At 44.5% G+C, this 11,157-nt stretch overlaps 1 long non-coding RNA gene across 1 annotated transcript; it reads right to left on the bottom strand.

Annotated features, from left to right (window-relative positions):
* Nucleotides 1–8,187: 8,187 nt before the first annotated feature.
* On the bottom strand, nt 8,188–11,150 carry LOC123380650. The gene is made up of 2 exons (XR_006586706.1): nt 10,513–11,150; nt 8,188–9,076 (listed from the first exon to the last, which is right to left on the bottom strand). It is a non-coding gene; the product is annotated as an uncharacterized LOC123380650 (long non-coding RNA).
* Nucleotides 11,151–11,157: the final 7 nt, after the last annotated feature.

The raw sequence follows: 11,157 nt of genomic DNA, 5'->3' as shown, positions 1-11,157 counted from the left end.
TGGGGCTGCCAGCAACCCAATCCCTCTGGGCTCTCTTTTTGTTTCTGTGCCTTAGCCAAGGTGGGGGCTGGGCCGGGGCTCGGATACAGTGGGGGGACACCCCAACTTCTTGGGTCTTTTCTGAAACCTCTGATGTCCCTGTCTTGTCTGTTCCTCATCCTCTCATGATCCCCCTTGGTGGGGGTGGTAAGCTGATAGACTCTATTGTTGACAACTCTATTGTTGTCATCTATCGTTATGACATTGAAACCAGCATCATGATTTCTTTTGTTCCACTGTGTCCTGAGTCAGTGACTAGAGAGAGTCATGGAATAAAAGGAAATGTGTGTGTTTGACTTGTGATACTATCTCAAATGTTCTCCTATTCCAAATATCTGTTGGAGTAGGGCTGGGGAGGTGAACAGGAAGGGTGTAAGTCTGAGGGAACAGTTCTGACACTTGATCTTGGGCCAAGGCTGAACTGGAGACAGAGTTGGGAGGCGGAAGAGACCAGAAGATTGGGAGGGTGGCTGGGACAGGGTGGGAGGCAGTGAGAATAGGCAAGGGAGCTTTAGGCTAGAGAAAGGCAGAATGTGAGTGAGTTGGAAGTGCCTATGCACTCTGGCTAGGGAAGGATCTGGGGATGGGTGAAGGAAATAGTGGGCAGGGGTAGGAGTGGGAAGAGGGTTGGGAGAGGGTAGGGAGGCCAGTGAATTGTGCCTTTCTTGCTGTCTGCTTGTTTGGTGTATGGAGATGGGGAAGCAGGATTTCCATTCTTTTTTTTGCTGGGACTTGGACAGAGTAAAGCTTTGGGATTGCCCTGGACCTATGGCCCATCCAACCCCCAGAAACAAGCCAAAGCATCTCGCGTGGGGTCATCACAGCCAGCTCCATGGCCTTGCTCTTTGTATGACTACCTCATCTGAGACCACATTTTCAAAGGATCTTGAATCTGGAAATCTGGCAGCTCTTTCTGCCCATGGGTCCTGTCTCCATGCTTTAATAAAACCACCTTTTTGTAACTGACGATGTCTCAAGAATTCTTCCTTGGCCTTTGGCTCCGAACCCCAACATTTCCACAGATAGAAACAATGCCAGGGACTGCTGACATTCAGGGATGTGGCCATAGCATTCCCTCAGGAGGAGCAGGAACCATACAGGTATAATTCTAGAGAATCATGGAAACTTCCCCTTCTTGGGTCTCCTTGTGTGGAAGCCAGAGCTGGTCATCTTTTTGGAGGAAGAGAAAGAGCAACAGTATGTGAAGAGAAAGGAGGCAGTAGCCTTACACCCAGAGAGAGAGAGAGAGAGGGAGAGCTCATGAGGGGGAGGGGCAGTGAGAGAGGGAGAGAATCTTGGGCAGGCTCCATGCTCAAGGCTCAGCATGGAGCCCTATGCAGAACTCAACCTCACAGTCCTGAGATCATGACCTAAGCCAAAATCAAGAGTTGGATGCCCAACCAACTGAGCCACCCAGGCGCCCCTGATTTTTATTCTTTTATTAAAAAAAAAAATTGTGGCCGAAAAAACAGTAACTTGTGCTAACCTAAAAAAAAAAAAAATCTGGAAATCTGGAATGATCCAGAGAGACTATAAGGGTGTGTGTGTGTGTGTGTGTGTGTGTGTGTGTGTGTCACTATCAACATGAAACTTATGGTATGTTTCCCTCTTTAAAATGTCAATTCCACCAGGGCTACCATTTTGTCTTGTTTACTGCTCTGTCCCAGGCACATTGTGGACACATAGTAAATATCTGGTGAATGAATGAGTCAAGATCTGAGGGGATTCCCTATGGTGTGGACTAGCTTTATGTCTTCTATAAGGCCCCAGAGGGCAAAGGGCTGACCATCTAATGGAAGCCAAAGGGAGGCAGATTTGACCTACATCATGAAGGACCTTGAAAACCCAGAGCTGTTTCATGCATCTTGCTGCAAGGGCTGACCATGTTGGGGCCAAAGATAGACTTGGAGAGACACTAGGGAAGATGGCTTGCTTCAAGGAAGATCTGAAGGGCCCTCAACACTGCATCTGGGACTTGGCTCCAGGATCACATTGATGTAGGCAATTGCAACAAAGAGTCGGTTCTCAAGGCAGACAGAACGGGTTTCAATCTTGGCTTCTCCATGAAGCTGTGTGATCTTAAGAATGTTACCCAGTGTCTCTGAACCTGTTACTTCACATGTAACGTGGAGGTAGAATGGTGCAACACCTACCTCAAAGACTGGCTGTGAGCATGAGATTCAAATACTCACCCATGTACAGCATTTAGCTCAACATCTGGCACACAACCAATGCTCAGTGTTAGCTATTGTCACGACGCTGGAAGTGGGCCAGCACGGCTGATTCCCAAGGCCCAGTGAACCAAGACAAGTTGCATGCAAAGTAAACCAACTGGTGGGCAGCCAGAAAGGTGAAAGGCAGCGATTTCTTTACATATCCAGGTGCACTTTTCTCATTTGATACAGTTTTGATTCTCACATTCCCAAATCATGACTGGGAGGACAAACCAAGAGATAGGGAAGATGCCATTCTTAGGAGAGTTATAGAAACAGATATTAAATCCATAACTGGTGTAGATATTTGTCATATGTATCAGAAAAACTGACAGATAACTTCATTCTAAGTCCCTTATTTAAACTTAGGAGGGTTTAAAGACTAGTTTAAAGAGGTTCAAAGATTAGTTCTGCTCTTCCCCATCAGAACAACCAGCTCCAGGAGCGCCTAACTGGCTCAGTCGGCAGTGCGTGCAACTACTGATCTCAGGGTCATCAGTTCAAGCCCCGTGTCGGGCATGGAGCCTACTTAAATAACAATGACAACAACCAGCTCCAACAAGAAAACTATTTAGATGGTTTTATAGACAATATTTACATTGTTTTATTAAACTGTGTTAATTCTGGTGTCAATCATTTGTAGAAAGAGTAATTTTATCAGTAAGACAATAAAATCGTAGTTTTAAAATATCTTAATTTTTTTTCAACGTTCATTTATTTTTGAGAGATGGAGAGAGACAGAGCATGAGCGGGGGAGGGGCAGAGAGCGAGGGAGACACAGAATCCCAAGCAGGCTCCAGGCTCTGAGCTGTCAGCACAGGGCCCGACGCAGGGCTTGAACCCATGAACTGTGAAATCATGACCTGAGCTAAAGTGGGACACTTAACTGACTGAGCCCCCCGGGTGCCCCCAGTTTTAAAATATTTTAAATATCTAGCAAGCACAATTGACATTAGGCCAACACTTTTAAATTCTCAGAACAAGAATAAGGATCAAACACTGATTTTGAGACTCCCAGTTAGCGCTAAACCCACAAGAGAGGCTAAATTAGTACTCAGATGGACTCAGTGGTCCTGTTACTCCCACCTCCACTGAAATTAATAGCAGAAACAAAAGCAGGAGCAAACCCTCCATGGAGGGGGGCTTTCTCAAGTTAAGCCTACAGGACTGTTTGATTTCTCAAACAACCGCCACCAAAGACATGAAAGTATCACGTTTTACTCAGCAATAAATATCGGCAGAGACAAGAAACCACTTATTATATATGGTGTGAGGTAAGGATTAAGGTTCTTTACTCCCCACCCCTCCCCCGCCCCATTATTCCATCACCACTTCTTGAAAAGATTAACCTTTCCCCATTGAATTACCTTGACACCCCTGTTGAAAATCAATTGATCATGTATATATGTGTAGGTCTCTTTCTGTTCTCTCTAATTTGTTCCATTTATCAATAGGTCCGTTTTTACGCTAATATCCCACTTTCTTGTTTACTACAGCTTTTTTTTTTTTTACTTCAATAAACCCTTCTTTAATCAAAGCCCAAAATACAGTTTTTTCCCAATATACAGTTTTAAAATAAATTTGAAATCAAGTAATGTAATTCTTCAAACTTTGTTCTTTTTCAAAGATGTTTTGGCTATTATAGGTCCTTTGCATTTCCATATAAATTAAAACAATTTTTTTAACATTTATTTATTTTTGAGAGACAGAGAGAGACAGAGCACAAGCAGGGGAGGGACAGAGGGAGAGGGAGAGGGAGACACAGAATCGGAAGCAGGCTCCAGGCTCCGAGCTGTCAGCACAGAGACCGAGGTGGGGCTTGAACAAACTGTGAGATCATGACCTGACCTGAAGTCAATGTTTTAACCGACTGAGCCACCCAGGTGCCCCTCCATATAAATTTTAGAATCAATTTGTCATTTTCTAGAACAGATTCTGCCAGTATTTTGATTGAGATTGCACTAATTCTATAGATAAATCTGGGGAGAATTGGTATCTTAACAATACTGAATCTTCCAATCCATGGACATGGTTGCTAGCCCAGTGAGTTAACCCAAACCTAGGTAAGGAAGGCAAATTCATACCCAGAATGCATGCCAATCCTAGTATGGACAATATCACAGCCACTCCATTGCAGAAGCACCCAATGTAATTCACTTGCCATCAGCTGTGATGAAAGGGAGCCCACATCATTGGGCCATAGGTAACCTGCATCCCTGCCACTGTGGTACTCTATTCATGAACCAATTGTGCAAATGCTGGAGTCGCCTAAGACAAAAGCTGACTTACATCTATGAGACAAGTCGTCTTGTCCACCATATTGTTTAGTTTCTATGATGGATGCTGTCTGGGTAGGCAGTAACACCAGACACAAAGATCCCTGCACTTTCTTTCCACTCTCATAAGGCCACTTACATGCTTCTTCCCCACGTCTCCTTGTCTCTGGGCTCTCAACCTTGCTACTCCCAGGCTCTGATGAATGAGTTTGTCACTGCCCAGGAATCCATACATAGCGCTATTCCAGGCCATTAATTTCTCAAACTACACCAAGGTGATGACTAGGTCTACTGCTTGAAGCTCTGACCACTGGGAGGATTACCCCTCGCTATTTTCCACCCTGAGTAGGTCTGTAGAACAGCAGCAGACCATTTTTGGTTCACTCCAATTTATCATACTGACCCATCAATGAACCAAGCATGAGCTTCTCGTCTTTGTTAGCTGGTCATAGAGAATCCCTAAGAGGCCACAGGCATGAGCTGATGGGGAGACATCGATGCAACAGACACAGTGGGGATCAGGCCACATGGTCATGAAACAAGGTCATTGCCCTTTGGATCTGTACAGGCCCAATTGTGAATATGTCACTTTGAACTTGATGGGGTTGACGATTCGTAGATCATGATAGGCAGAGGCCCTTGGACCTTAACCTGCATACACATAGAGCTCTCTCTTGCTCCAGGCTCTACTTAAATGTGGCAGGCTTCAAGCCATTCAATGGATGGATCAGAACAGAATTCCTAAATGTAGTATGTGCTGTTGTCTAAATCTAAAAACTGCCTCGCAGACACGGTGCTTCTTTTCCATGGTAGAAGGTGCAAGGTACGATAACTATAGTCCATTGTGTGACTATTCCACAATTTGTTAATCCACTCACAAAGGATTATTACTGATGGACACTTAGGTAGTTTACAGTCTTCTCATATTATAAAAAAGCTAGAAACATCTCTGTACATTTTGTGAAAGCATTTTTAAAAATTCATTTTTGGAAAATACACAATAGTGAACTTGCCGGTCATAGAGTGAATGTAGATTTAACTTCACACGTGCCAAACAGATCCCCAGAGTGGTTGTACCATTTTACGTTCTCACCAGCAAGAGTTCAAGTTGCTTCACATCCTCTTTGTCATTTTATGTTTTAGTCTTTTTATCCTAGTATGTGGGAAGTGGTATCTTATTGTAGCTTTAATTTGCATTTCTTTGATGACTCTTGATGAATACTTTCTGTGTGTTTATTACCATTTATTTGGATATCTTCTTTTGTGACGTTTCTGTTCAATTCTTTTGCCAACTTTTATTGTTTCTCTTTTCATCATTGATTTGTAGAAGTTCTTTATACTCTAGAGACGAGGACTTCCTTGGATGTACGTGTTACACATATTTTTCCCTGAGGCCTATCTAGTTATTTTACTAATAAGTCCCAGAAAGAACATATGGAAAGCATAGAGGAAAGGTAATATATTTAGAGATAATGGACACAAAGTTTTCACAGCTGAAAGGAATAAATAAGAGAATAACAGCAACCTTCTCAACAAAGGAAGCCACAAGACAAGGGAGTGATAGCTGCCAAGCACTGAGAGAAAATAACCAAGTTAGAATTGTGTGCTTACCAAAATTATCTTTCAAGAACAAGGGTAGAGAGGTGCCTGGGGGGCTCAGTCGGTTAAGGTCCGACTTCGGCTCAGGTCATGATCTCACGGTTCGTGAATTTGAGTCCCGTGTAGGGCTCTGTACTGACAGCTCAGAGCCTGGAGCTCCTGCTTCGGATTCTGTGTCTTCCACTCTCTCTGCTCCTCCCGACTCTCTCTCTCTCTCTCTCTCTCTCAAAACTAAATAAACACCTTTAAAAAAAATGAGGGTAGAATGAATGTATTTGCATATAATCAAAAATTAAGAGTTCAACAGCAGGAAATCTGTTCAAAGACCTTTTATTTTTTAAAACATTTTTATTTATTTTTGAGAGACAGAGAGCACGAGCAGGGGGTGGGGGAGGTGGGGTGCAGGGTCAGGGTGGGGGGCAGATAGAGAGGGAGACACAGAGTTCAAAGCAGGCTCCAGGCTGGGTGGCTCAGTCGGTTAAGTGTCCGATTTCAGTTCAGGTCATGATCTTGCGGTCCATGAGTTTGAGCCCCTCATCAGGCTCTGTGCTGACAGCTCAGAGCCTGGAGCCTGCTTTAGATTCTGTGTCTCCTTCTCTCTGCCCCTCCTCCACTCATGCTCTGTCTCTCTCTTTCTCTCAAAAGTAAATCAACATTTTTAAAAAAAATTAATAAATATATAAAAAAATAAAAAAGAAATCCTTACATGTAGACATACATAATTCTGTACTTATGAGTTAATGTAATGGTTGCTTTTAAATACTCCCTAAAATGGAGCAAAAAAAAAAAAAAAAAAAAAACAGGAAAGTTAATAACTTATGTAAGCTGAAGGATGGGTATGTGGGGGTTAACTATGCCAGTCTCTCTAATACTGAATGTATGTGAAAATGTTCATAATTAAAAGGTTAAAATAATTAAATAAAATCGACCGAGGTAACAACAGCCACAGTCAGTTTCACTGGTGAGTTTCACCAATTGTTCAAGGAAGAAATCATTCCAAACTTAAACAGACTCCTCAAGTGAATAGAAAAGGGGAGATTTTTCCTCCAATCTTTCTGAGGCTGGTACAATTTTGATACCAAAATTACACGAAGCCGGGGGCGGGGGGGGGGGGGGAAGGAAGGAAAGTGACAGCAATTTCATGTACAAATATAGTTGCAAAACCCCCTCCTCATTTATCAGTGAATCAAGTCAACAATGTAACACACTGATGACCAAGCTAGTTTTCTCCCAAGAACACAGGACTGTTTTCTATCAGGAAGTCCACACCATACTCTACATTAACAGACAAAGGAGAAAAATCATCTGCTCTTCGCTATAAATGTGGAAAAACATTTGAAAAAAAAATCAGGGTGCCTGGGTGGCTCAGTCAGTTAAGCATCTGACTCTTGATTTCGGCTCAGGTCATGATCTCGTGGCTCTGGGTTCAAGCCCGGCATTGGGCTCTGTGCTGACAGCGAGGAGCCTGCTCTGAATTCTCTATCTCTCTGCGCCTCCCCTGCTCTCTCTCTCTCTCTCTCTTTTATTTTTTTTTTATTTTTATTTTTTTAAATTTTTTTTCAACGTTTATTTATTTTTGGGACAGAGAGAGACAGAGCATGAACGGGGGAGGGGCAGAGAGAGAGGGAGACACAGAATCGGAAACAGGCTCCAGGCTCTGAGCCATCAGCCCAGAGCCTGACGTGGGGCTCAAACTCCCGGACCGCGAGATCGTGACCTGGCTGAAGTCGGATGCTTAACCGACTGCGCCACCCAGGCACCCCTCTCTCTCTCTTTTAAAATAAGTAAACAAAAACTTTTAAAAAGAAAAAAAAATCAACACCTACTTATCATACACTTTCTTGGTAAACTAGAACGAGAAGGGAGCTACCTTAACCTGATAATGGATATGTACCCCAAATTATATATAACCTAAGGACAAAGACTACAAAAATATATTGTATTTTCAATAACTCCACGCATTATTGGTGGCAGTTGGTGTTATTATTCTGAGAATGTTTTGTGTACAATGTGAAATACATCAAATGAGTAATTGGTCGGTGTCATTGAGAACAGAGGTATTTATTTATTTATTCCTTTATTTATTTATTGTGATAAAATATACATCGTATAAAGTTTACCATTTTAACTATTTTAAGTGTACAGTTCCATGGCATTAAGTATACTTATATTGTTTTGCAACCATCACCACCATCCATCTCCAGAATCTTTCTACCACCCCCAGTATAAATTCTGTCCCCATTAAACACTAACTCCCCATTCCTTCCTTTCCCCAGCCACTGCTAACCATTATTCTACTTTCTGTCTCTATGAATTTGACAATTCTATATATAAGTAGAAGCATACAACTTGGGGAGGGGGGTTGGAGCAGAGAGAGAGGGAGAGAGAGAATCCCAAACAAGTTCTGTGCTGTCAGCACAGAGCCGGACACGGGGCTCAAACCTATAAACCATGAGATCATGATCTGAACCAAAATCGAGACTCGGTTGTTTAACCAACTGAGCCACCCAGGTGAGCCCCCCGCCTCCACTATGCTTTCTTCTAAGAGCTTTATGGTTTGGCTCTTTAAGTCTTCAATCTATTTTAAGTTCGTTTTTGTATATAGAGTAAGGTTAGGGTCCGACGTCATTTATTGAAGGTGGATATCCAGTTTTCCCCTCACCATTTGGTAAAAAGACCGTCCTTTCCTCATTGAATAGTCTCAGCACTCTTACCAAAAATCATTCAACCACGTATGTCAGAGTCTGTTTTTCTATTTGTTTGTTTTCTATCTATTCCATTTCATCAATCTATGTCTCTACCACATGGGCTTGATTAGTATTCTTTTGTAGTAAGTTTTGAAATCAAGAAGTCTTGCGCTTCCAACTTTGTTCTTCTTTTTCAAGATTGTTTTGGCTATTCAGGGTCCCTTGAGACTGCATATGAACTTAAGGATGAATTGTTCTATTTCTGTAAAAAGAGAAATGAGATTTTTTTTCTAACACTGGAGAAATATGTAAGATGATTGAGGGTAAGTTAAAACCCTGTAGTCCTAAATTTAAAAAGGAGATATCAATATGAACTCCTAATACATTTTATATTATATATATAGCCTAACTGTTCATTGAAAAGATCTACAATGACTAACCCAGTACAGTAAGGGATCAGTAAGGGATCAGTAAGTACCCCTAGCACTCAGGCTGTGGTCTCTAAATACCATTTCCCACTAGGAGGAATGAGGACTCTTCAGAAACCTTCCCAATTCCAGATCTTAGACACTAGAATTGCGGAACTGTGTCAAAAGGAGTGAAGAACAAAACTGAAAAATTTTCCACTGGCCAAAGATGGAACAATTTAAACTTCAATAAGGAAAACAATAGATCAAATATTAATAGATCAAAATGCATCAAATATGCTTAAATCCATGCATTAAGAGCTTTTTTAAGACTGGCTATCTTTAAAAACAATTTTTTTAAGTTTATTTATTTATTTTGAGAGAGAGCACAAGCTTGAGCAAGGGAGGAGTAGAGAGAGAGAGGAAAAGAGAATCCCAAGCAGCCTCCTCACCGTCAGCACAGAGCCCTACACAGGGCTCAACCCCATGAACCCCTGAGATCATGACCTGAGCTGAAATCAAAAGTGGGAGGTTTAACCAACTGAGCCACCCAGGTGTCCCAATATATGTGAATTTTAAAAAGAGGATCATGCAAGGATCACTGATTGTGTGTCATTAACCAAAGATTGTAAGTAATCACTTCTGTCGACCTGAATGCCTCCTTCTCAAAAGTGAGCTGACTCTTCAAATCGGGGCCCAAAACAGGAGAAACTGAAATGAGTGGGAGGGGTGGTTAACTGTTTTCACTTTTCTCTTCCTGTTTTTTCAGAGCCTGGGAAAGCAAGTCAGAATTTCCAATCTTTTCCAATTCCCACATGATTCCCTAATTTAGAACGAGTTCAGTCTTTCTCCATCTGGGGAAGAATCTACTGCCTGCCTTGGAGCATCTTCGTTTGGGGGAAAAGCCTGGGGGGGGTGGGTACTCCAGCCTCCTCCCTCACCCCACAAACAGGCCTTGAGCTTGGCCTTGGGGACTATACCTCCGCGGAGAGGTCACAGGAGGGTTAATTAGTGGAATTGCTTCAGCAGATGGTTGGACCCTAACAGTAGGCCCTGGGGAGATGGGCGGAGGAGGGGGGTGCAGGACTTTGCGGGTTTAGGTGGCCCCAGGGGTCTGGGACCTTCCAAGACACAGGCATCAGGCTATAAAGACAAAGCTCCTCGGAAGATTTACCCTTGGGCGCCTCCAGCCCTACCATCGCCCCTGGGGGGGGGGGGGGAGCGCTGGGGGCCTGGGACCTGGGGCTGACAATGTGAATGAACCGTAAACGCATATGAACCTTAAACCTACTAGCCCTCGGTCCGCCCTCGCCGGCGGGAGCAGATGCGGCGCAGTGTCCTGGTCGCCCCTTGCGTTCTGCAGGCTCCGTGAAGCCCACGGTCCAAGCACTGCCAGGTGGAGACTTCCGGAAGTTCCCCTTTGCCCCTGCTTTGTTAGATTGGGGTGAATGGCTAATTAAAAAGTGCTTCTGCCGCGACACCACCAAGAGGCACCTTTGGCGATTAGGAAACTTTGCGGAGATCAGCCACCTGGCCTTTGCGGGCGAAGCAGGCCCGGGCCTTTCCCCGCGCAGGGCGGGCAGCCGCAGCCCAGCAGCCCTGGCTGGGCTCCAGACCCGGCCTGGGTGACATCACCCAACTCCTTCGATCAGCGGGAGGGGGCCCCCGAAATCCCCTAAAAACATTGTGAGTAATCGCTGGGCCCGCCCTCCAGGCGGGGCCTGGACCCGGGAGGCAGCCCAGCAGCCCCGCCAGCCTCGGGAGTGGCGTCGGGACGAGCAGCCTCTTGGTCCCCGGAGCGGCGCGCTCCGGTTCCCAGACTCCAGCGGCGGCGGCGGCGGCGGCGGCGGCGGCGCGCGCGGCCTCTCAGACTTGAGCGCGGCGCGCGCCTGGCCCCGCGCGGGTGGCGGCGGCCGCGGCGGCGGCGACGGCGGCT

Source organism: Felis catus, chromosome D1 (genome assembly GCF_018350175.1).
Source record: "Felis catus isolate Fca126 chromosome D1, F.catus_Fca126_mat1.0, whole genome shotgun sequence".
Classification (NCBI taxonomy): domain Eukaryota; kingdom Metazoa; phylum Chordata; class Mammalia; order Carnivora; family Felidae; genus Felis; species Felis catus.
Note: the sequence above shows the minus strand (reverse complement) of the source record. Positions and strands in the feature narration are given on the sequence as shown.